This window comes from Myotis daubentonii, chromosome 5 (assembly GCF_963259705.1).
Source record: "Myotis daubentonii chromosome 5, mMyoDau2.1, whole genome shotgun sequence".
Lineage (NCBI taxonomy): Eukaryota > Metazoa > Chordata > Mammalia > Chiroptera > Vespertilionidae > Myotis > Myotis daubentonii.
Genome location: NC_081844.1, coordinates 1694445 through 1716438, shown reverse-complemented (window position 1 = coordinate 1716438; position 21994 = coordinate 1694445). Strand labels below are relative to the sequence as shown.

The 21994-nt window shown below is 54.0% G+C and overlaps 1 protein-coding gene across 1 annotated transcript in view; it reads left to right on the top strand.

The window, feature by feature from the left end:
- The first annotated feature begins 1434 nt into the window (after nucleotides 1-1434).
- NDST4 (N-deacetylase and N-sulfotransferase 4) overlaps nucleotides 1435-21994 on the top strand; it is a 167093-nt gene continuing 146533 nt past the window's right edge. The window contains exons 1-2 of the mRNA XM_059695563.1: nucleotides 1435-2119; nucleotides 19751-20132. The gene's annotated coding sequence lies outside the window, so the exon portion shown is untranslated. The remainder of the gene's footprint in view (nucleotides 2120-19750; nucleotides 20133-21994) is intronic.

Here is a 21994-nt window from a genome sequence, read left to right as displayed (position 1 = left end):
GGGAGCGGCCCCGGGACTCCTCCCGGAGGCCTTTCAAATGCGAGTGCTCCCTGCAGCCTGCACATTCAGCGTGTGCACCCGAGTGAGGAGCTGGCGGGCTCCCTGTCACCCACCAGTGACGGTGCCCGTGGTCACCAGGCAACTGCAGGTGATCTTTGTAAGTGACCAGGTGTCGGCCATCCTCTTCCCAGCTCGTGTCCACAGCTTGCTGACCCTCGGCCTTGTACAGTCTAACAACTAGCAACGCTGCGTGCTTCAACGTCACTCATCCAAAGACCACATCACCAGCACATGCCCTGTGAGAGGGACCCGCCCACTCGGCGTATGACAGAGAAACCACATCACCAGGAAACGCTGTGTCTGAGGGACCCGCTCCCCGTAGCATATGACAGAGTCACTGATACCCCCTGGAGTCCAAGCAGAACTATAACCGGAGACGCGCACCCCACAGGGCACCTTGCCTTGGAGAAACGGGGGGGGGGGGGGGGGGGGGGGCAGCAGTGGCCCTGGCCTATGAGGGGATCCAGGGCCCAATCGCCACCAGCACCGCTTATCTCACTGAGCTCAGGGGTGGACACGCAAGGACGAAGCGCCAGGAGAAGAAGCCAGGGGCCCACAGGGACTGGCCGGAGACGCGTGCCCGAGGGCCCCTACCCTTGGTCGCCTGTGCCTTTCCATGGAGAAAGTCAAACACCTGTCCCTGAAGGAGGTGCGAGTCATTGTATCATGGTGAGCGCAGTAGAGGCATCGAGAGGGAAGGAGAAGGAAGGGCAGCTGATCCGCATCCCGGAGGCCCAGGAGAGGAGCTGCATGGGGAGCAGAAGCGAATTTCTCCCTCATAACCCTGTGATTCACCTCGTAAGGATGCAGTATGTGTGTTTTCGTAGATTTTTATAGATTTCAGAGAGGAAGGGAGAGGGAGAGAGAGAAGCATCAATGATGAGAGAGGATCACTGGTGTGCAGGCCGATGCTCTATCCACTGAGCCAAGCCAGCGAGGGCAACAAGCAGCGTATACAGTAGGCGCCCACGCAGTGCGGGCTGCCCGTCCTTCATCACGGCCTAAGATGCCACATTAATCTCAGTGTGCGGCTCCCCGCTGCCTCTCCAGGTGCTCCAGGTCGCCCTGGCTTTTGTTTTTTGTTGGGTCCCTACTTATGGGTTTGACACCCGCCCGCTCGAATCTTGAACTTTTCTTTCTTCGCCCAATGGAATCCTTGGGTGTCACCGCTGCAAAGTGGCATTTTATTCTCCACCCCAGAGACAACTGCGGGAAGAGGAGTCGGGAGCACCTCCCGCATCTCCGGGGGTGCGGGAGGAGGGGGGAGCGGGGGCTCTGTGGGAGCGGGTGCAGCTGGGGGTGCAGGTGCAGCCGGGGGAGCGGGTGCAGCCAGGGGTGCGGGTGCAGCCTGGGGTTTGGGTGCAGCGGGGGGAGCGGGTGCAGCCTGGGGTGCGGTGGGCGGAGCTCTGTGGAGCGGATCCCTGCAAACAGCCCTGCCCGGTGACATCACGGCAGCCAGGTCCCGGCCGGGGCTCCATTAGCTGGAGGACTCAGCGCGGCTGCCAATCACCGCGGAGCCGCCTGAGGGTCGGGGCGGAGGGAGGAGGGACCTGAGCCGCCTGCGCGCACAGCTGGCGGCGGCGCCGAGGCCCCGGGTCCCCGTCTGCGCGTCCTCCCTCTCCCCGCACCCCGTTCCCGGCTCCCCGCTCCCCGCCTGCGCGTCCTCCCGCTCCCCGATCCCCGATCCCCGCACCCCGATCCCGGCTCCCTGATCCCCGCTCCCGGCTCCCCGCTTTCGGCTGCAGCCCTGCGCCGTCCGTCCGGGGAGGGAGCTGCGTTGGCCCGGAGCGTGGAGCGCGGAGCCGGGGCTGCGTCCTCCAGCGGCTGCGCGCTCGGAAGAGACGCGGGCGCATCCGGAGGAGCGGCGGCGGCGAGAGTTCAGGCGTCAGCGCGGGAGCCACCGGATCCCCGAGCCCCGAGCCCCGAGCCCCAGAGACAGCGAGGAGGCGGCAGGAGTCGGGGCGCCGCCACAGCTCGAGCCCCGCGGCCTCCGCACCGGACCGCTGGCCCCTGACTGGGCATCCTCTGCGCTCGGGCCGCGGCGCCGGCTGCCTCCCAGGTGAGTCCCGGCTGCGGGTCCGAGCCCGGGCGGTGCAGACTGGAGCGCCGCTGAGCTCCGTGTGCAGAAGGCGAGCGGGATAAAGTTTGATTTGGGGAGACTGACGCAGAAGCAGTCGCGGGGGTCAGCCCTTCCCGCCCCCTCTCCCCGGTGCGCGCACCCCGCTTTGCAGAAGTTCTCTTTGCACGAGAAAAGGAACCTGCAGCCCTGCCCCCCCAAAAGGAGGACTTGTAATGTGTTAAACTGTTGCCAAACATTTGCATAATAATCGCCTCTTTGGGTAGGATGTGGGCCTTTTCCGGTGCAAATGGCCCGTGTTGCCAGCTGAGCCCCCCCAGCCCGGGCTGTGCAGGTGGCCTGAGAGGTGTCCCTGGACCAGGGTGGGAGGTTCTGGTCCTGATCCCGGGTGGGCTCCTCCGGGCCCCAGACGCACGGGCATGCTGTGCTCCCAGGGTCTGTCTTAGGGGCGCCTGTCACACGCGTGTGACACGAGGAGGTGCTGCCACCGATGGCTTTTGCAGAAAGAGATGCCTTCCTCCTGGGCCGTGCAAGGAAAAATAGATAGATTCCCGCCACCATGCATGTCTTCTCGCAGGCGTGGGCTCCCAGGAGGACAGACAAATGCTGAGCCTGTGAACGCCCCTCCCGACCCCTCAGGCGCAGACTGAGCAGGGAACCAGGGCCTTATGTAAATATGGCTTTGGGGCCCCTGGAATGAATGTCTGTTAGAGGAAGCTCCGGGAAAGGGGACCCCTAACCCCCGTTTTTGTGTTCCTCTGTCCGGCTGAATGGGGCTGCTTTGGGGATGATTGTCAGCGTGTTGTCAGGGATGGTCTGTGTTGTGTGTGAGCCCTCACGCAGCTCAGAAGAACTTTCAGGGGTTTATGCTTCACCCCGTCTTTCTCAAGCCCTCTTGGTCCTACTCTCCTGGGATCTTCTATCAGAACATGTCTCATCTAACGGGGTGCAAAGCAAATGGCAGGCAAACATGCTGGCGGGCTCTCCTGGTGATTTTAGGTGTTTTTGTTTCGCTTTATTGTCAACTTTATGGTTCAAGTCCTGGGAGTTGGGTTTCTTGCCACAAAAGGAAATGGATGAAGAAAAAAAAGTTACTGTCGATGGTTGAATTTCTTTAAAACTAGGATGTAATGATCCCCCCACCATACACACACACAGATTTAAAATGTGTGTGTGTTTTTTTAAAAAACATACCAAAAGAATAATTTTCATTTATTCTATTAAAATGATGCCAGCCGGGCACATCCAGGTGCCCAGGAGGCGCTGTGTGTGGGCTGGTATTTTCGTGAATAAATGTGGAGAGTCCGAAGCACAGTGAGGACAGAGCCGGTCAGCAGAAGTCCCCAGAGAGTGGGGGAGGGGGGAAGGGGGGAAGGGGTGGTGAGGCGGCGCTCCGTCCTCCTCAGTGCAGGCAGGACCCTAACAGGCTGAGCACCTGCTGCTGACAGTGGGGACAGTTCACAGGGAGGACCCTCTGCACCTTCACCTGTGTGGCCCCTGTCGCAGGTACCTGCCCTGACAGACCCCCTGGGAAGCTCACCGGGGAGGTTTGGGGGAATTAAATGGTAAACGGAATAGTCTTTTTTTTTTTTTTTAACTCTCTCTTAATGGCTCTTGGTGGGCAGTGAGATTGACGCTGAGAAGACAGTGGGGCTAATTTGGCGTGTGAGTGGCTTATCCCCGGTGACGGGAAGCCAGGCTGGCAGGGGAGGTAATGCGACTTGGAAACTCAGAGCATTCTCGAAAAAGGGGCATTTCATAAGGATTTTACTGTTCAGCTTCCTTTCGGGAAGCCAGCAAACGTATATGAACTGCATTTGTTTTCTGCCAGCTGGGTTTATTATCTAAGAGGTGTGTCCATGTAAGTGATGGTTTCCCTCAATACCAACAGGAAGTAAACGGAGATGATTTCCTAAATACATAAAATCGTAATTTGAAGATTCTATATTTGACAAACATGCTTATACATGTATGTATATGCGTATGTGCATGTACGTGTATATAGTCACCTCATGATCCTTTCTATTGTATCTGAGTATTCAGACTGTTATGCTCAGCCTTTCTCGCCCTCCGGAAAAATTCTGTAATTGGATTTGAAAGGAAGTTAGAGTCTTAGTTCAAATCTCAGTGCTGCGCTGGCATCTTAAAGAGGCCCCGTCGGTGTTGCTCACCCAGGAAGCCGGTCACCCCAGCAGCTCTGATGTGGGCATGGGCCCTGTGAGCATCTGTTTGAGCAGAAAAGGTGTCATTGAGGGTAAAACCCAAAGATGGGACTTTCTGTGCTCGTGGAGGAGCTGTGATTTGGGGGAAGAACAGTGAGGCGTTAGCCTGCCTCCTGCCAAGCAAAGGATGCGAGCGGAGCGGCCTCCCGGGTCTGGGAAGCAGCCAGGAGACATATGATGCCGGTGGACCTCAGCCATGGCGGGGCCGTGGTGGGGCCGTGGGGTGGACGTGGCGAGGCCCTGATGGGGCCATGGTGGGGCCGTGGTGGGGCCGTGGGGTGGCCGTGGTAGAGGCCATGATGGGGACTGTGGCGGGGCCGTGGTGGGGCCATGGGGTGGCCGTGGGGGGGCCATGGTAGAGGCCCTGATGGGGCCGTGGGGGGGCCGTGGGGTGGCCGTGGTAGAGGCCATGATGGGGACTGTGGCAGGGCCGTGGAAGGACCAGGGGGAGATCTGTGCGCGAAGGCTGCTCCTCTCCAGGCTGGAACATGGACAGTGCCCGGTGCTCGCCATCTAACCTGCAGTGGGGCAGTTGCCCTGGCACACATGTGGGCCCTTCCAGAACCAGCCTGCTCTCCGATGGGTCAGTGCTCAGGTGACAGAGTCCTCTCCTATGAAGCGCCGCTCTAAGGAAACCGCCTGCGAGCCCCGGGAGCCTCCTGGGGGGAGGGTGTCCCCGAGAGCAGAGGAACTGGGATGAGAGCAGCGGGGGCAGAACCACCACGCGGCCACCACACCCAGGGCCCCGTGCGAGGCTGGGCAGCGGCCCCTGGTGAACGGGTTCCCAGGAGAGACACCAGCACCCACATGGGCTGCAGGGCAGCTGAGGAGAGAGTTAGGCTCCTGCTCTGGGCTCCAGACCAGGGGGAGCCCCCCCCGCCCCTGCCTCTTCTGCCACTCAGTGAAGTCTAGGCTGTGAGAGGCTGGGCAGGTGTCAGACGGCGCTCCTGCCGCCAGCCTCCAGCCGCCAGCCATGGGTGTCTGTCCCCTCCTCGCAGCCATGGGTGTCTGTCCCCTCCTAGCAGCCATGGGTTTCTGTCCCCTCCTCGCAGCCATGGGTGTCTGTCCCCTCCTTGCAGCCATGGGTGTCTGTCCCCTCCTCGCAGCCATGGGTGGCTCTCTCCTCCTCGCAGCCATGGGTGGCTGTCCCCTCCTCGCAGCCATGGGCGTCTGTCCCCTCCTCGCAGCCATGGGTGGCTCTCTCCTCCTCGCAGCCATGGGTGTCTGTCCCCTCCTCGCAGCCATGGGTGGCTCTCTCCTCCTCGCAGCCATGGGTGTCTGTCCCCTCCTCGCAGCCATGGGTGTCTGTCCCCTCCTCGCAGCCATGGGTGGCTGTCCCCTCCTCCCTCAGCCCCCGGGGTGGGCTCAGCGGCCCCCACGGAGTGTTACCTGCACCCGGGCAGTATGGGCAGCACCCCGAGGTCTGGGGTGTCGCCTTTCCTCCCAGGCGCCCTGTCTCCGAGCTTCGTCTCAGCCTCCTCAGGAAGGTTCCTGAAGAACAGATCGAATTGACAGCGGATTTTCCCAAACCCCAGTCTGATGATGGAATCGGAGCAGCAGCGGCTCCGGGTGTCTCAGAGCCAATAGGTTTGAAAGCGTGCACAGCAGCGCCTCCCATCCCCACAGGGGGGTTTGCCCCTCGCCTTCCTGCATGTGTCTGTGTCCCGGTGTCCACACCGCCAGGCCATGAAGAAGGTCATAGCACAGACCCCGCAGATGACAGCCCACAGCCCACACGGCTTCCCGGGACGCCGGGGGCGTCTGCACAGAAAGGCTGTTAGAAAGGTTTCCGTAAGAGGCACACTTCAGGCCCTTCGTGAATACTAAATGGAATCATGGTTAATTAATTAGAATTATGGAAATGTAGGAGGAGAAAGTGAAGGGGGAAGAAGACGACGTTTAAGTGCTCGAAGCTTCATTTCATGGCGTGCCGAGGGCGTCTGCGAAAACAAACGATCACTCCTGACCTGGAGGCTCGCGGCTCCGCCCCAGGCTCAGCGCCGCACTTTCCAGAAACGATGGTTTTCAACAGCTAAGAGTTCGATGGAGAAGGCGACTTTCAGCAAGCTGACACACACACACACTCACGGGTACATACACGATACACACAGACACACACATGCATGGATACACACAGATACACGGATACACACACATACACGGACACACACAAGACACATGTGCACACACTCACGGATACACACAGATACACTGATACACACAGACACACATACATGGATACACATACAGATACACGGATACACACAGAGACACACACACAATACACAGGCACATAGACACACAAGACACATGCACACACACTCACGGATAAACACACAGATACACGGATACACACAGACACACACATGGATACACACGCGGATACACACGCGGATACACATGCGGATACACATAGACACACAGACACACAAGACACATGCACAGACAAACAGAGACACACACACAGACACTCAATGCACAGACACACACACACTGACACACACACATTCTTCTTTTCCCAAAATTAAAAGAGAAAATCCCCGTGTGGACACACAGCTGCAGAGGAGCCTGGGCGGCGTTGTGTACATGGGAGCTCCCCACGGAAGCCTGCGCTGCGGCTGGTGTTTAAGGAGAGCCCTTGGGAGCGGAGAGTCACCAGGCTCCGCGGTTCCAGCCAGAAGCACGGGGGCAACACTTCCGATGGCTCTCTCCTCTCCTCCTCCTTGCCCTCCTCTCCCCTTCCCTTCCCTTCCGTCCTTTCTCCTTTCTCATCACTCTCCTGTATGCAGTCCAGCGGCCCCCGTGCTAGTGGACAGTGGTGCCTTCTGCACATGAGGACACCTTGCGGGGCCATGTCCGAGTCAGGACTGTGCCCTCGACGCTGTGCCCACCGCTTGTCACGTTGCATCAGACACCCCGGGCACTGAGCTCCGTCCAGCATCGGAGGTAAATGCAGCCACACCAGCGCGCATCCAGGGGGGGACGCAGATGCGGCCTGTCCATGCGCCTGAGGACACGTCCGAGGACCCGCTGCGCCATTTCCCCGGGGGGACCCGTGAGCAATCGGATCCGGCATCGCCTGCGCCGTCTGGCCTCCCACCACGAGCTCCATCAGTGCCACCCAGGCCCCACGCACGGGACTCGCGGAGATAAACAGGCGATCACTTGAAAGGCACACTTACGGCAGCATCTAGCAGGACGGAAACCACACCTGTGAGTTCCGTTCAAGGGCGAGGGCTCCTGACGCCCCGTCCGTGAGGCCTTTTCCTCGGAACCAGGCGTTTTCACAAAAAAACAAAGCCCAGGACGGTCACGGGGTGGAGCCCAGGTCAGGACCTGCGCCGCCCTCCGTCCCGTCGGAGAGATTGCCCTCGTTAACCCCAGAAAAGCGCTTTCACGTGGGTGCGATCATGTTCGTGGTGATGATGATGATGAATATCCTGTCCACATCGTAGGACCTGCCGGCCCCATGAGGGGGCGCGGCGACAGCCAGGGAGAGGGCCAGGGAATACCGTCCGGAGAAAATGACACTCGGAAAACCCATTTACAAGTCGGATTCCATGCCTGACTTTTGAACCAGGAGGTCAGGGTTCGATTCCCGGTCAGGGCACATGCTCGGGGTGCGGGGTCCATCCCCAGTGTGGGGCGTGCAGGAGGCAGCCGGTCCACGATTCTCTCTCATCATTGTAGTTTCTCTCTCTCTCCTCTCTCCCTTCCTCTCTGAAGTCAATAAAAAATACATGTATTTTGAAGTTGCTTTCCGTGATGAGAACGTCCCTGCATCGCATGGGAGATGGGACAAGGGGCAGCGGCCGCTTGTAAACTGCGAGCTGCACGTGGCCCCGCCCCCTCACTGTTGCCCTCCTTCTGGGGAGCTGTGGGGTGAGGGTAGGACCCCCTGCTTCCCTACTTTCTCTGGGGAGCGGGAAGTTCAGTCCATTTCAGAAAGTGTAATTTTCCACTTTCCTGCTACTCTTCCTCGCACTGCGGTAATTAAAATGCGGCCTGTGGGTGAATTATCTCGAATTGTCACATTTTCCCCTGCACCCCGAGGGCTCATGCTGTGATTGAAACGCACACAGTGGAGACCTGGCCCCTGTCTCCTTCTCCCAAACTGAGGGGTGTCAGACCCAGATCTTAAAGAAGGCCCCCCAGGTGGCTGGAGCAACGGACGTAAGATAAGGGAGCTGCAGAGGGTCCATGTCGCGATTCCATTTGCTAAAACACGTGCACAGTCACAAAAACACTCACTTCAAACTCCGCCAGAATAAAATGTGGTAGGGATTGTCCTGGCCGGTCTGGCTGAGTGGATAGAGCGTCGGTCTATGGACCGAAGGGTCCCGGGTTCGATTCCAGTCAAGGGCACGGACCTCGGTGGCAACCCATCAATGAATTTCTCTCACATTGATGTTTCTCTCTGCCCTTCCCTCGCCCTCCCACTCTCTAAAATCAATGGGAAAACATCCTTGGATGAGGTTTTTTTTAAAATGTTGTGCGGATAAGGCAGTGCTAAGCGTTCCGAGTGGTGGGTAGGTTCTCAGCCTCCAGGAGGCAGGGCTGGTAACCCCTCAGCACAGGTCCGGCCCGAGCGCCTGCCTCACACTCCTGGGCCCCTCCAGCCCAGCTTCCCTGACCGCCCTGTGGCCCAGGTCCCGCTCTGCTCTCACAGTTGAGGCGAGTCCCTCCTACCCTCCGGGGTGGTTCCTGGGGATGTGACCATACCTTAGTGCCCTGGTGCAGCCAGGGATATGACAGCAGAAGGCTGAGCGGATGATTGACCTACAGGCCAAGGGCAGAGGGCTGATCACTGTGATGTGCGAGGGGACATGGGGAGGCTCGTCCTACCAGCAGCCATAGGAGGAGCGATGGTGTTTTAAAGAGACTCTGGCATCCTGACCGGTGTGGCTCAGTGGATAGAGTGTCAGCCTGCGGACTGAAGGGTCCCAGGTTCGATTCTGGTCGAGGGCGTGTACCTTGGTTGCAGGCACATCCCCATTAGGGGGTGTGCAGGAGGTCTATCTCACTGATGTTTCTAACTATCCCTCTCCCTTCTTCTCTGTAAAAAATCAATAAAAATATGTTAAAAAATAAAAATAAAGAGACTGTGGGACCAGGATAGTCACCTTTCTATGTGGCAGGAGTTTCCATGAAAAGTGCATTTGTTCATGTGATGGGCTGCCAGTGGATGATCGTCCGAAAGAGCCTGGATTGATAACGGATGTTTCATGCAACACCAGGGAAAATAGTGCACTCTAACGATGAATGAGATTCCAGTCCATGGCAGCAGCTGCCGTGGGCGGGAGCTGCTTTTCCAGAAGTTCCTGCCTCGGGGCGGAGACCATGGGGGTCACCGGGGTTTCCCACGTCTTCCACTGGAAGGCGTGAGAGTGGCGCTGCCCACCTGGCCCAGCCCTCCCCGCAAATTCAGGTCGATGACGACCCGGTGAGAGCACCAAGCAGGAGTGCGTCCCTCTGATGTGGAAGCGACTTTTCGTCCAAGGGTCATTGCGCAAGGTCCACTCTCTCAAAGATCATGCAGCCATGAATACCTTCAGCAGATCGATTTTTTTAAATTTACACGTATCGGTGTCGCCCCTCACTTGAGCCTGTCCAGGAAGGAACACATGCAGGGGAGACGTGGGTGCATCAGAAAGACACCCCGGCTTCCGGGAAGTTCTGCTGACAGGAGTCTAGAGACGGTGAGGTGTGAGCCCCAGGCAGGGGGTGGGGATGGGGGTGTTCAGTCTCCTTGCAGACGTGAATTGCTGTCCAGGTGAGAGTGAGGCGGCGGAGGCTGGAGGGGAAGCTGGTTTCTCCGATCTGAATCCTAAGTCACGGGTGGCCCTCGCTGGGGTGGCCCTAGACCAAGCTCAGGACCCGCCATGGCTAGTGGAGGTAGCGATACCTGCTTCACGGAACAGCGGGAAGGCTCGATGGGGCGGTCAAGTTCCCGGTGCAGAGTCGGAGACGGAGCCGTGTTGAATTAGTGGCATGAAGTGTGAGCCGCCGGCACCGGGTGGCCTGTGGTGTCACCCGCTGCACGGCTGAGAGCCACCGAGTGACGGGTATTGACCGGTGGCAATCAGCTACACCACCACCGCGCTGTCTCCTGTCCTTGGATCACATCTTTGAATATTAATAACTGTAGCCCAGCTGCCTGGCTCAGTGGCTGAGCGTCGGCCTAGGAACCAGGAGGTCATGGGTCGATTCCCACTCAGGGCACAGGCCCGGGTTGCGGGCTCCGTCCCCAGTGTGGGGCGTGCAGGAGGCAGCCGATCCATGATTCTCTCTCATCATTGATGTTTCAATCTCTCTCCCTCTCCCTTCCTCTCTGAAACAAAAAGAACATATGAATATTAATCACTGTAAATCTAATTAAACCATCAAACTTCACCGATCAACATTTTAATCGGACTCATCACAGTTTCCAAAGTTAACTCACATTTAAGAAAACAGACCCTAAAACGTCCTGAGAAGAGGGAAGAAGTGTGTGTGTGGGGGGGGAGCTGGATTTTTCTGGCCCCTGGAGTGGGGGATACGCGGGAGGAGGAGAAGGCAACTGGGCGAATTTCAGAAAATGAAACCGGATCAAACAAAAGCAGGAACATCACTCAGTGTGCAACTTTCTCTAGTAAAACTCTACAAGGCAGCGCATGTGGCATCTGCCTTGGACATTTCCTAGAATTAGCACAACATTTTGTATGGATGTTTTAAAAGGACGCTAGTTACCATAATCAATAATTCACTTAACAAGCCTATTTGTGGAAAACCCTGGGAGATTATGAAAGGTAAAATATGTTGTTGATCTTCAAAATACCTTTGGGGGGAAAATGGGGAAATGGAAACATGGTTTTGCTTTACATGTGGGAATCGTGGGAGCATGTGGAGACAGGGCCGCTACGAAACTTTTCCCAATTGTTCACTTGAAATTTATTGAAGTTTTCTAACTGCCGGTGAGGATGGGCTGTTCGGGAGCAGGATGTATACCTGTGCGATCACACACCTCCACAGCCACACACCTCCACGGCCACACACCTCCATAATCACACACCTCCATGACCACACACCTCCATGACCACACACCTCCATGACCACACACCTCCACGGACACACACCTCCATGGACACACACCTCCATAATCACACACCTCCATAATCACACACCTCCATGACCACACACCTCCATGACCACACACCTCCATAATCACACACCTCCATAATCACACACCTCCACGGACACACACCTCCATGACCACACACCTCCATAATCACACACCTCCATAATCACACACCTCCATGACCACACACCTCCATAATCACACACCTCCACGGACACACACCTCCATAATCACACACCTCCATGGACACACACCTCCACGAACACACACCTCCATAATCACACACCTCCATGACCACACACCTCCATAATCACACACCTCCATAATCACACACCTCCATGGCCACACACCTCCATAATCACACACCTCCATAATCACACACCTCCATGGACACACACCTCCATGACCACACACCTCCATAATCACACACCTCCATAATCACACACCTCCATAATCACACACCTCCACGGACACACACCTCCATGACCACACACCTCCATAATCACACACCTCCATAATCACACACCTCCATGACCACACACCTCCATGACCACACACCTCCATAATCACACACCTCCATAATCACACACCTCCATGGACACACACCTCCACGAACACACACCTCCATAATCACACACCTCCATGACCACACACCTCCATAATCACACACCTCCATAATCACACACCTCCATGACCACACACCTCCATGACCACACACCTCCATAATCACACACCTCCATAATCACACACCTCCATGACCACACACCTCCATGACCACACACCTCCATGACCACACACCTCCATAATCACACACCTCCATGACCACACACCTCCATGACCACACACCTCCATGACCACACACCTCCATGACCACACACCTCCATAATCACACACCTCCATGACCACACACCTCCATGACCACACACCTCCATGACCACACACCTCCATGACCACACACCTCCATGACCACACGCCTCCATAATCACACACCTCCATAATCACACACCTCCATGACCACACACCTACATAATCACACACCTCCATGACCACACACCTCCATGACCACACACCTCCATGACCACACACCTCCATGACCACACACCTCCATAATCACACACCTCCATAATCACACACCTCCATGACCACACACCTCCATGACCACACACCTCCATAATCACACACCTCCATGGCCACACACCTCCATGACCACACACCTCCATGACCACACACCTCCATAATCACACACCTCCATAATCACACACCTCCATAATCACACACCTCCATGACCACACACCTCCATGATAACACACCTCTATGACCACACACCTCAGCAAACAGCATAAAACACTTGCCATTCTCACTTCTCCCTCAAGGAAAGGGACTCTTGCTCTTAGAGTGAAGGGTTAATTGATCCATGTAATAGATCTTAGCCTGGCCGGTGTGGCTCAGTGGTTGAGCATCGACCTAGGAACCAGGAGATCATGGTTCGATTCCCATTCAGGGCACAGACCTGGGTTGCAGGCTCCATTCCCAGTGTGGGGCGTGCAAGAGGCAGCCCATCCATGATTCTCTCTCATCATAGATGTTTGTCTCTCCCATCTCCCCTCCTCTCTGAAATCAATAGAAAATAATTTTAAAAAATGATAAACAGGTTGGAGAATATAGAAAATGGGATGGATCTGATTGATGAGGACTTTAACCTGGGAGCAAAGGGGTGCCAGGCCATGAGATGGAGCGTGAAAACTTAAAGGAGCTTGGCTTAACGATGTCGGGAGTGTGAAGCCCCGTTGATGTTGGGGTGATAGGTGACAAGAGGGAAAAACATGAGCGGTTGAGATTGGGTAGCAGACTATGTAAAAAACGAAGCATCCAAGAAAATGTAGCTTTATAAAATGAACTTAGAATAGCCTCAAAATGAATAAAGCAAAATTTTAGAATTCAAATAAATAGTCAAAATACCCCACAAAGGAAACTTGTCACAAATTCCTTCACCTGAAGGTCCTATCGGAGCTTCAAACCATAAATATTCCAACCTGACACAGACTTCTCCAGAGAATGGGAAACAGAGTGAGACCTGCCAGCCTCATTGCTTTAGGCTCCCATCGTAACTGGCAATGGCGTTCCCCAAGAATTGATTGAATAACTGAGAGTAATAACCGGACAGTCATAATGAGGAAGGGACAGCCCAGAAAAGGAAGTGATGGGCGATATAATTCAAGAACATAAGGTGCAAACATTCTAAACAGAATAGTTAGAAACCAAGCCAGCTATCGACAGAAACCGAATAAAATAGCACGAAAAAGTGGAGAGTAGCTGCTGTAGGTTGACTAGTACCCTTTCCCCCCCCCAAAATTTGTCTGTTGTGGTCCTGGTCCTAGTAGCTCAGAATGTGAACTTTTTAAAAATAAGATTATTGTAGATGTAACTAGAGGCCGGATGCATGAAATTCATGCAAGGGGCTCGGCCCTCGCAGCAGCGGTGGCTTGCCTCAGTCCTAGCAGCCCTGGCTTCATCCAGAAGGACGTCCGGAAGGTCATTTGGCTGTCCAGTCTAATCTCAGCATTTTACACTTATACTATTATAGATTAGCTAGGATGCGGTCACACTGATGAGGTCTCCACCTGTTGAAACCTTTCACTGTGCTCAGCAGAACACGTGGTCAGTGATTAGCAACGTTCTTTCCCCCTGGGGTGAAACTCACTCTGAGGCTGTCTCCATCTTCTCGCTCTGACGGACACCCACCCTCCTCCAGGCCCTGGGGCCTCTGGTCTGAGTTATAGCTTTTCTCCCAGTTCTCCCGGTGGGTCAGGAGGTTGGTTAGATGCCCTTTTGCTCCTCATGGTCATGTCTAGACTACTGTCCATTCTTATTCCATTCCATCTTCTCACCCATTCCATCCACCACTTCTCTTATAGAAGGCATCAACTAATTCATGGTGAGCTGCTTCAACCCCACCCTGAAAAATCTTCGTTTGTGGTTAATTCATTAACTTTGAAAACTACCAGACATCTGTATAGAAGATCTTCTAACTAAGACCAAAGGGCCCCCATGACTTCCCAATAAATGGAATGTTCTATTATTATAAAACTGGAGGCCTGGTGCACAAAATTCATGCACGGGAGGGTCCCTCAGCCTGGCCTGCACCCTCTCGAAATCTGGGACCCCTCAGGGGATATTCCTCTCACAATCCAGGACTGCTGGCTCCTAACCACTCGCCTGCCTGCCTGATCACCCCTAACTGCTTCTGCCTCAGCCCCCGCTGTGGCAGCTTTGTCTGGAAGGACTTCCGGAATGACGTCCAGAAGGTCATTCAGCTGTTTGGTCTAATTAGCATATTATGCTTTTATTATTATAGACTAGAAGCCCAATGCATGAAATTCATGCAAGGGGCTTGGCCCTCGCAGCCCTGGCTTCATCTGGAAGGACGTCCGGTCTAATTAGCATATTATGCTTTTATTATTACAGATGATCTCTGTATCTCCAGGAATTCTTTGTGCTTTAACTCTAATTTCCTAATACTTTACATCAGTTTGTTCTACTTAAAATATGTCTGCTCTACCTTTTCCAGATGTTTACTTTCCCATGTTTTAATATATCACTTGTAAACGGCACACACTTGGATTCATGGGAGTTTTGGGCCCATCTGCCAGTCTTTGTTTTTTAAAGATAATGTAGTTCATTTAAAGTTAATGGAATTACTGACAAAAAGAGACCTATTTATTTTCTTTTCCATCAGTCCTGCCTTCTCTAGGTTTCTTTTCCTCTCCTTTATTTTTTTAATTGAGTATTTTCTTGCACTTCATTTTTTCTCCTCTACTAGTTTTGAAAGTGCATATTCTTTATTTGTTCATTAAAAATCAAAGTATGTTACCGAAGATGGAAGTCCGTCAATATCATGACCCTAGTACAGGGCTCTTAGTACATTTTTTAAAAATATATTTTATTGTTTTTTTACAGAGAGGAAGGGAGAGGGACAGAGAGTCAGAAACATCGATGAGAGAGAAACATCGATCAGCTGCCTCCTGCACACTCCCCACTGGAGATGTGGCCACAACCAAGGTACATGCCCTTGACCGGAATCGAACCTGGGACCTTTCAGTCCACAGGCCGACGCTCTATCCACTGAGCCAAACCGGTCAGGGCCTTAGTACATTTTTATTTCATATCCTACCGCTGACTTCTATGGTATTGTTCCTATGGATTTCAATTAGTCTTTGTTTTTATTTTTACTCTGTTGAGGCTTTATTATTACCTTGCTATGTACTTAAGGTCATTTAGATTAATTCACATTTTTGTCAGTTGGTTTATCTTCAGTCTGTTCAGCAATTTCAACACTCTTCCTCTGTTGGAGAAATGTGCAATCTTAGGAGTTTCCACCTCTTAACTTTCGACATCAGCTGCTGATTTCCCTGCCTCTCTGATGGCCAAGTCCTGGATGTGCCAAGGAAAAGGGTCTGATTGGCTGCCCCCCTCCCCCCTGCCCCAGGCTTTGAGGCCAAAGCTACTGAAGTAAAAGGGTCCCTGTAGGTGGGATATCTCCGCCTGCATCTGTGTCCCAGGGGCAGGGCGGCGGCGTGAGGAACTGCCCAGCCCTCGGTGTTGGCAGTGATGATGGTGCAGGGTTTGATCAACTGCCACTTTTTCAAAACTGAGTTTCGTGATTTGAGGTGTGAGTGAGTGTGTGCGCGTATGTGTGGCCTTATCCATGGTTTGAGCAGAGTGATGGGCCAGATAAGAATTGTATTTATATTGATTTTTTTTCACTTGCCTTGGCGCTCGCATTCCAAGTGTCGTCTGTAACTTACTGTCTTCTTCCGGACTCTGTATGGTGGATCCTGAGATACTGAGTATGTGGCTTAGTCCCTAAAAACTACGTAACTTTAACAAATGGCAAATGACTGATTTTCAGAAATTGACTTTGGACAAAAACTCAGCACAGGAATAGAAATAAATCCTGTTGTTCATTTTTTTTTTTTTTTTTTTGCATTTTACCCAGGATGATTAATTTGAGTCCATTTCATTGCGCGTACAACCTCCTAATGACCCATTATCTTTCAAGTCACCTGCGAAGCCGCTACAGTGAGCAGGTGTTTTCACTGTTCCCAGGTAAATGATGAATGATAGAGGAAGCACAACACGTTACAAGGCTGAGCTACAGCTGAACAGCAGTACTTGGTCCCGGAAATCTTCCTTCGCAAATAAATCATATTGACACCCTACATCGAAGCCATGCCCCTAGTTTTAAATTATTTCAAATATAAGTGTTATGTTCTGCATTTCCACATCAGGTCTGGGAGGTAAATGGGAAGGTGACCTAAGTCACGCTGTATGTATGCTTTTTTCTTCGTCGTATGTATTTTGCCTATTTATTTTATGTTCTTGACTCTTAAGATATTAAAAACAGAGTTAATCATTTCAGCAGATTCAAATCCTTAGACATCACGGCAGTGTTTTTTGAGCAAATGAAATTATTGCACAAACATGTCTGCAGAGTAGAGATATGTCCAACTGAACGGTGACTCTCGGGAAAAGCATATTATTGCATTTACTTCAGAAATAAAATAAACGTATCCTCCTTGAATTATAATACATTCACTTCTGTTCCCTTAAAGATTTCGATGTTAACGAATCACCAAAAATTAGCAAAGTATTAAGCAGAGGTGGTACTTCATTTATCCCTTTCTGGGGCACAACACCCCAAAAGAAGATTTAAATTAAATAAAAAACAGATATAAGGATAAAAAAACAGATACAAGCAACATTGACTGTTTGTTACCAACCCGAGGAAGAGTAGTGACTGAACACACTGGTGTGGGTTGAGGCGTCAGTGGGGTTTGGACGGTGTGAACCCTGCTGTGTCTCTGACATCACGGGGGACCTCGTTCCCTCAGCATAAGTGACCCCTGAGCTGTGCACTCTCCCCCTGAGCACCTGCCTTTGTCAGGGAGCCAGCAGTGGAGATCAGGTGCCCTAGGCCTATTTTTGCAGTAAAAGCGGGAACATATCGCCCCCTGGTGTTGAAAAGGCTGGGAAATCGGGAGAGTGTTCAGAAATAACAGAAATAATTCACTTGATAAAAAGCCAGGCTCCTAGGGAAACACGTATCAGGCATGATTAACTTGTTTTTGTGACCCGGGTAATAAAAAAAATGTTAACTGGATTGAAAAGAAATTTTTAAAAAGAGTTTACTTCTTGTCATTTCAGTTGCATTATTTTTATGATCGTTTTGCGTATTTTAAAACTTGAGGAAAGCTGAATTAGTTACAACACTTTATCTTCCAATATTCTTATTGCTTTGCTTTCATTATACGAATTAGCTCCAAATATTGTTTTAATTGTTGCAGAAGGAGAGAGCACAATTCGGTAGCGAGGCCACTCCCCGGGCTGGGGTGACTGTGTGGGTCCCGGGGAGCCAGCTTCCGTGGCTGGTGAGAAACATGCCCTCCGCTGACATGCAAGCCCCAGGCCGGAGTAAAGCTTCCTTAGAAAAAAATCTACAAAATAACACGAGTAGAAAGTGAGTGACCGAGTTAGAAAGAGCAACCTGTGGACCACTGTCGTCGTAACATTACAGTCCGAGACTGAGTCAGTTCTGGGCCAAAGGTAGCGGCACTGACACATCCATGTTTCTCCAGGCGACCCCGGTCTGGGTGGAACAGCCGTGTGACACTGGCTCTTCCTCTCATGCGCACTGTGCCCTCCGTCCCCTCCAGGGTCCTGTCTGCGGGTGCCCGTTGGTAGGTTGGGCTGGCTGCCTCCTGCCCCCGGCTCCCTGCCCAGCAAGCAGTGACGGTGCCTGGCGGCCCTGCTGCAGGCGTGGTCGTGGGCTCACAGGTGTGCATCCAGCAGCGCCTGCTGCATCCGAGCGGCAGGTGCACCGGGGTCTGGAGCAGATGTTGAAACCGGCGCAGGCAGGGGGGGGGAGGTGTGCCCGCCTCTCCCGGGAGGCCCATGTGAGCGGAGATGCCAGGCCTGTCTCACAGGCAGGTGAGGGGAGGCCTAGGTGAGCGGGGTTCCAGGATCACTCTCACGGGCAGGTGGGGGGAGGCCCATGTGAGCTGAGATGCCAGGACCTCTCTCACAGGCAGGCGGGGCGAGGCCCAGGTGAGCGGGGTGCCAGAACCTCTCTCACAGGCAGGTGGGGGGAGGCCCAGGTGAGCAGGGTTCCAGGACCGTCTCACAGGCAGGCGGGGGGAGGCCCAGGTGAGCAGGGTGCCAGGATCACTCTCATGGGCAGGTGGGGGGAGGCCCAGGTGAGCGGAGATGCCAGGACCTCTCTCACAGGCAGACGGAACTTCCGCTCTGGGGGATCCGGACACTTTTTACTCCGATTATATTTTCAGTGGCAGATAAACATGCCTGTGGTGTTTTAAAGGGTGATGTGCACGTGTGTCCTACCTCCCGACAGGGTTAGAGTGGTCAGGAACGGTGGAGGCCAGATGACACCCACGTTCTAAGGAAACGGAGATGCTCTCGTGCAACCGATTTTCAGGTTCTTAAACCCTCGGCCTGGGACTCTGAGGTCCCTGTTCCAATAAAACCACTACGAACGCGGTGATGGCACCGTCCGTTCACCTGGCTCGGGGGTCACGAAGGTTCCTCCGTGTGTCTGTCTCACTTAGTCGGGTTGCGCTTGGGCGAAGGGGAAATTGCTTAGTGCGGAAAGAGAAACAATATACAGACTGGACTGTGGATGCATAAATCAGCGAAATAAAAATGTAAGCGAGGCACAAAAATAGGTCTGACCACATCTTCCGACGCGTCGAGGAGGAGAGAGGACCAGGGCTCCGTGACTGGGGACCGCTGACTCACAAGGTGACAGAGGTTGCAGGCACTGGCTGGGCGGCCCACTTTCCTGGGAACACACGGGTGGGCCGCCCCTGACAGGCAGCGCGTGTTGAAATATTGCAACTCCCAGAGCAGCTCCAGGTCACCTCTGGAGTTGTCCATGGCTTGGTGACCCCGCTAACTTTGAATATCTGAATTTTTAAAACGGAAATGAGACTTGCTGATGTGGGAGTGAAATTACTTAATCCGCCCAGTTGCTGGGACTTGCTCATCTGACTTCACCCCGGTTTCTCCCCGGGGGGCGGGACCCTGGGCCCAGCTCACAGACACTAGCCGACTGTCCGCCCCCCTCCTGGCCCCTCCGTCCCCGTGTCCGCTAAGGGCACCGGGGCTGACGCCGCAGGACGGGGGCAGGAGGCCCCTCCGTGGGTGGAAGCTGCCGCCCCGGGGCCACGCGGGTGAAGGTCCCTTTCTTTTCCGTTGCAGCTGAACTCCAGCGGCGACCCGTGTCCCCTCAGACCCCGGGGACAGAAGCGGCTGCGGTGCGTCCACAGGGACTCCACCCTCGATCTCCGCTGGCGCCTCTGGTTCCAAAGACGGGCACGGCCCGCTGAGTCCTCTGCGGCCTGGACCCTCGGGGGAGGGACTCCGGCCCGTGTTCCTGAGACTCTACAAACACCTCGGAAATGAGTCCGAGAACCGTTGCAACGGAGCGGCCAGGCCGTCATGACTCCCCGTGAGCTCGTCCGGAGGGAGTGCGGGATCCGAGTGCGGGATCCGAGTGCGGGATCCAGGCCACACTTACCCGGTGCTGCTGAGGGCAGCCTCGCCTGGAGGCTGGAAGTAAGAAAGAAAACGGAAACCAACGGTGAGGACAAGGGGGGCCGCCGAGGGTCACAGGGCCCACATTTGGAGACAGCGTGTCCCCCAAAATAATGAGGAGGCCCCCCGTCCACATTTAACAGTAGGCCTGTTAGGGCACCCTTCCCTCCATCTCAGCCCCTCCCATGGGGGCACCTCCACCCTCCCCTGCATCTCAGCCCTTCCCATGGGGGCACCTCCACCCTCCCCTCCATCTCAGCCCTTCCCATGGGGGCACCTCCACCCTCCCCTCCATCTCAGCCCCTCCCCTTCCCATGGGGGCCCCATCCATCCTTAGCTCCATCTCAGCCCTTCCCTTCCCATAGAATGGGGGTGGGGCTGAGAGTCCAAGCTTCCTGGGGACCAGCCCCACCCAGTCCCCACCAGGCGAGGCTCCTGGGAACAGAGGACATGGCTCTCACCCGGAAATTCCGAAGGTTTGGGAGTCTGTGACAGGAACTGGGGGCAGATATATATAAGCTAGAGGCCCGGTGCATGAAAATCGTGCACTCGCGGGGGTTGGGGGGGGGGGGAACCCTCAGCCCAGCCTGCGCCCTCTTACAGTCCGGGAGCCCTCGGGGGATGTCCAACTGCCATTGAGGCAAGAGAGGCTTCCACCACTGCCTCTACACTCACCAGCCATGAACCTGGCTTCTGGCTGAGCGGCACTCCCCCTGTGAGAGAGCACTGACCACCAGGGGGCAGCTCCTGCATTGAGCGTCTGCCCCCTGGTGGTCAGTGTGCGTCATAGCGACCGGTCGTCCTGCCGTTCGGTCGCCTTGCCTATTAGCCTTTTATTCTATAGGATTGTTGTTCTGTCGATTCTACAGTAAGTAGCTCAGGCACGTCAGAGACTGCATCTCCCTGGCGCAGACAGTGCCGACCCATCTCTTACCTCAGGCACAGAACAAAAGTAAATCTCCTTGTGCCCATTTTATGCTTTTCCAGATGCCTCCCCTCCACTGGCTAAGATAAAGCAGAAATTGGAGGATTGAATGGAAGAAATGATAACTCCTTAGATTAACACACACACACATTCAAACCAGCTATCTACGACGGTAATAATATGTATGCATCATTCTAACTCTGAACATATTAATGTTAAATAAATGTCACATTTAAATTTCACTTATTCTTTTGGTTGACAGATTCTAATCCCATATGCTTTTTTATTACCCTGTGCTGTTCTAATATGCAAAACTGACATCTAATCCTTTGTATATTCAAACATAAAAGTCACATTTTTGATGTCAGATTAGATAAGGACCTAGCAAAGTATTAACTTGTCATGCACTGTTTCTTTTCAAGCTCCTGATTGAATTTATTTTTGAAATACCAAGCAAACCCACAGCAGGTGGACTGGACAGAGGGCTGCTCCTGTGGGTCCCTGTAGGGTGGGGCCATGCAGGGGGGGCCAGGTGGGCACAGTGTGGGGGGGGCAGGTGGGCACAGTGTGGGGGTTCCAGGTGGGCACAGTGCAGGATGAGGCCTGGTGGGTATGGTGCAGGGCAGGGCCAGGTGGACATGGTGCAGGATGGGGCCAGGTGGGCACAGTGCAGGGCGGGGCCAGGTGGACATGGTGCAGGATGGGGCCAGGTGGGCACAGTGCAGGGCGGGGCCAGGTGGACATGGTGCAGGATGGGGCCAGGTGGGCACAGTGCAGGGCAGGGCCAGGTGGGGATGGTCTCATGTTTGTTTAAATGGAATTTTAAACCCAATTCATGAGCTAGGAGAAGTGTAGCAACGGCTATAATACAAGACAAAATCTTTACTAATAAAAGAGAAAAATGGTAATTGGCATACAGCTCTACCCTTTTCATTGGCTAATCAGGGCTATATGCAAATTAACTGCCAACAAAGATGGCAGCT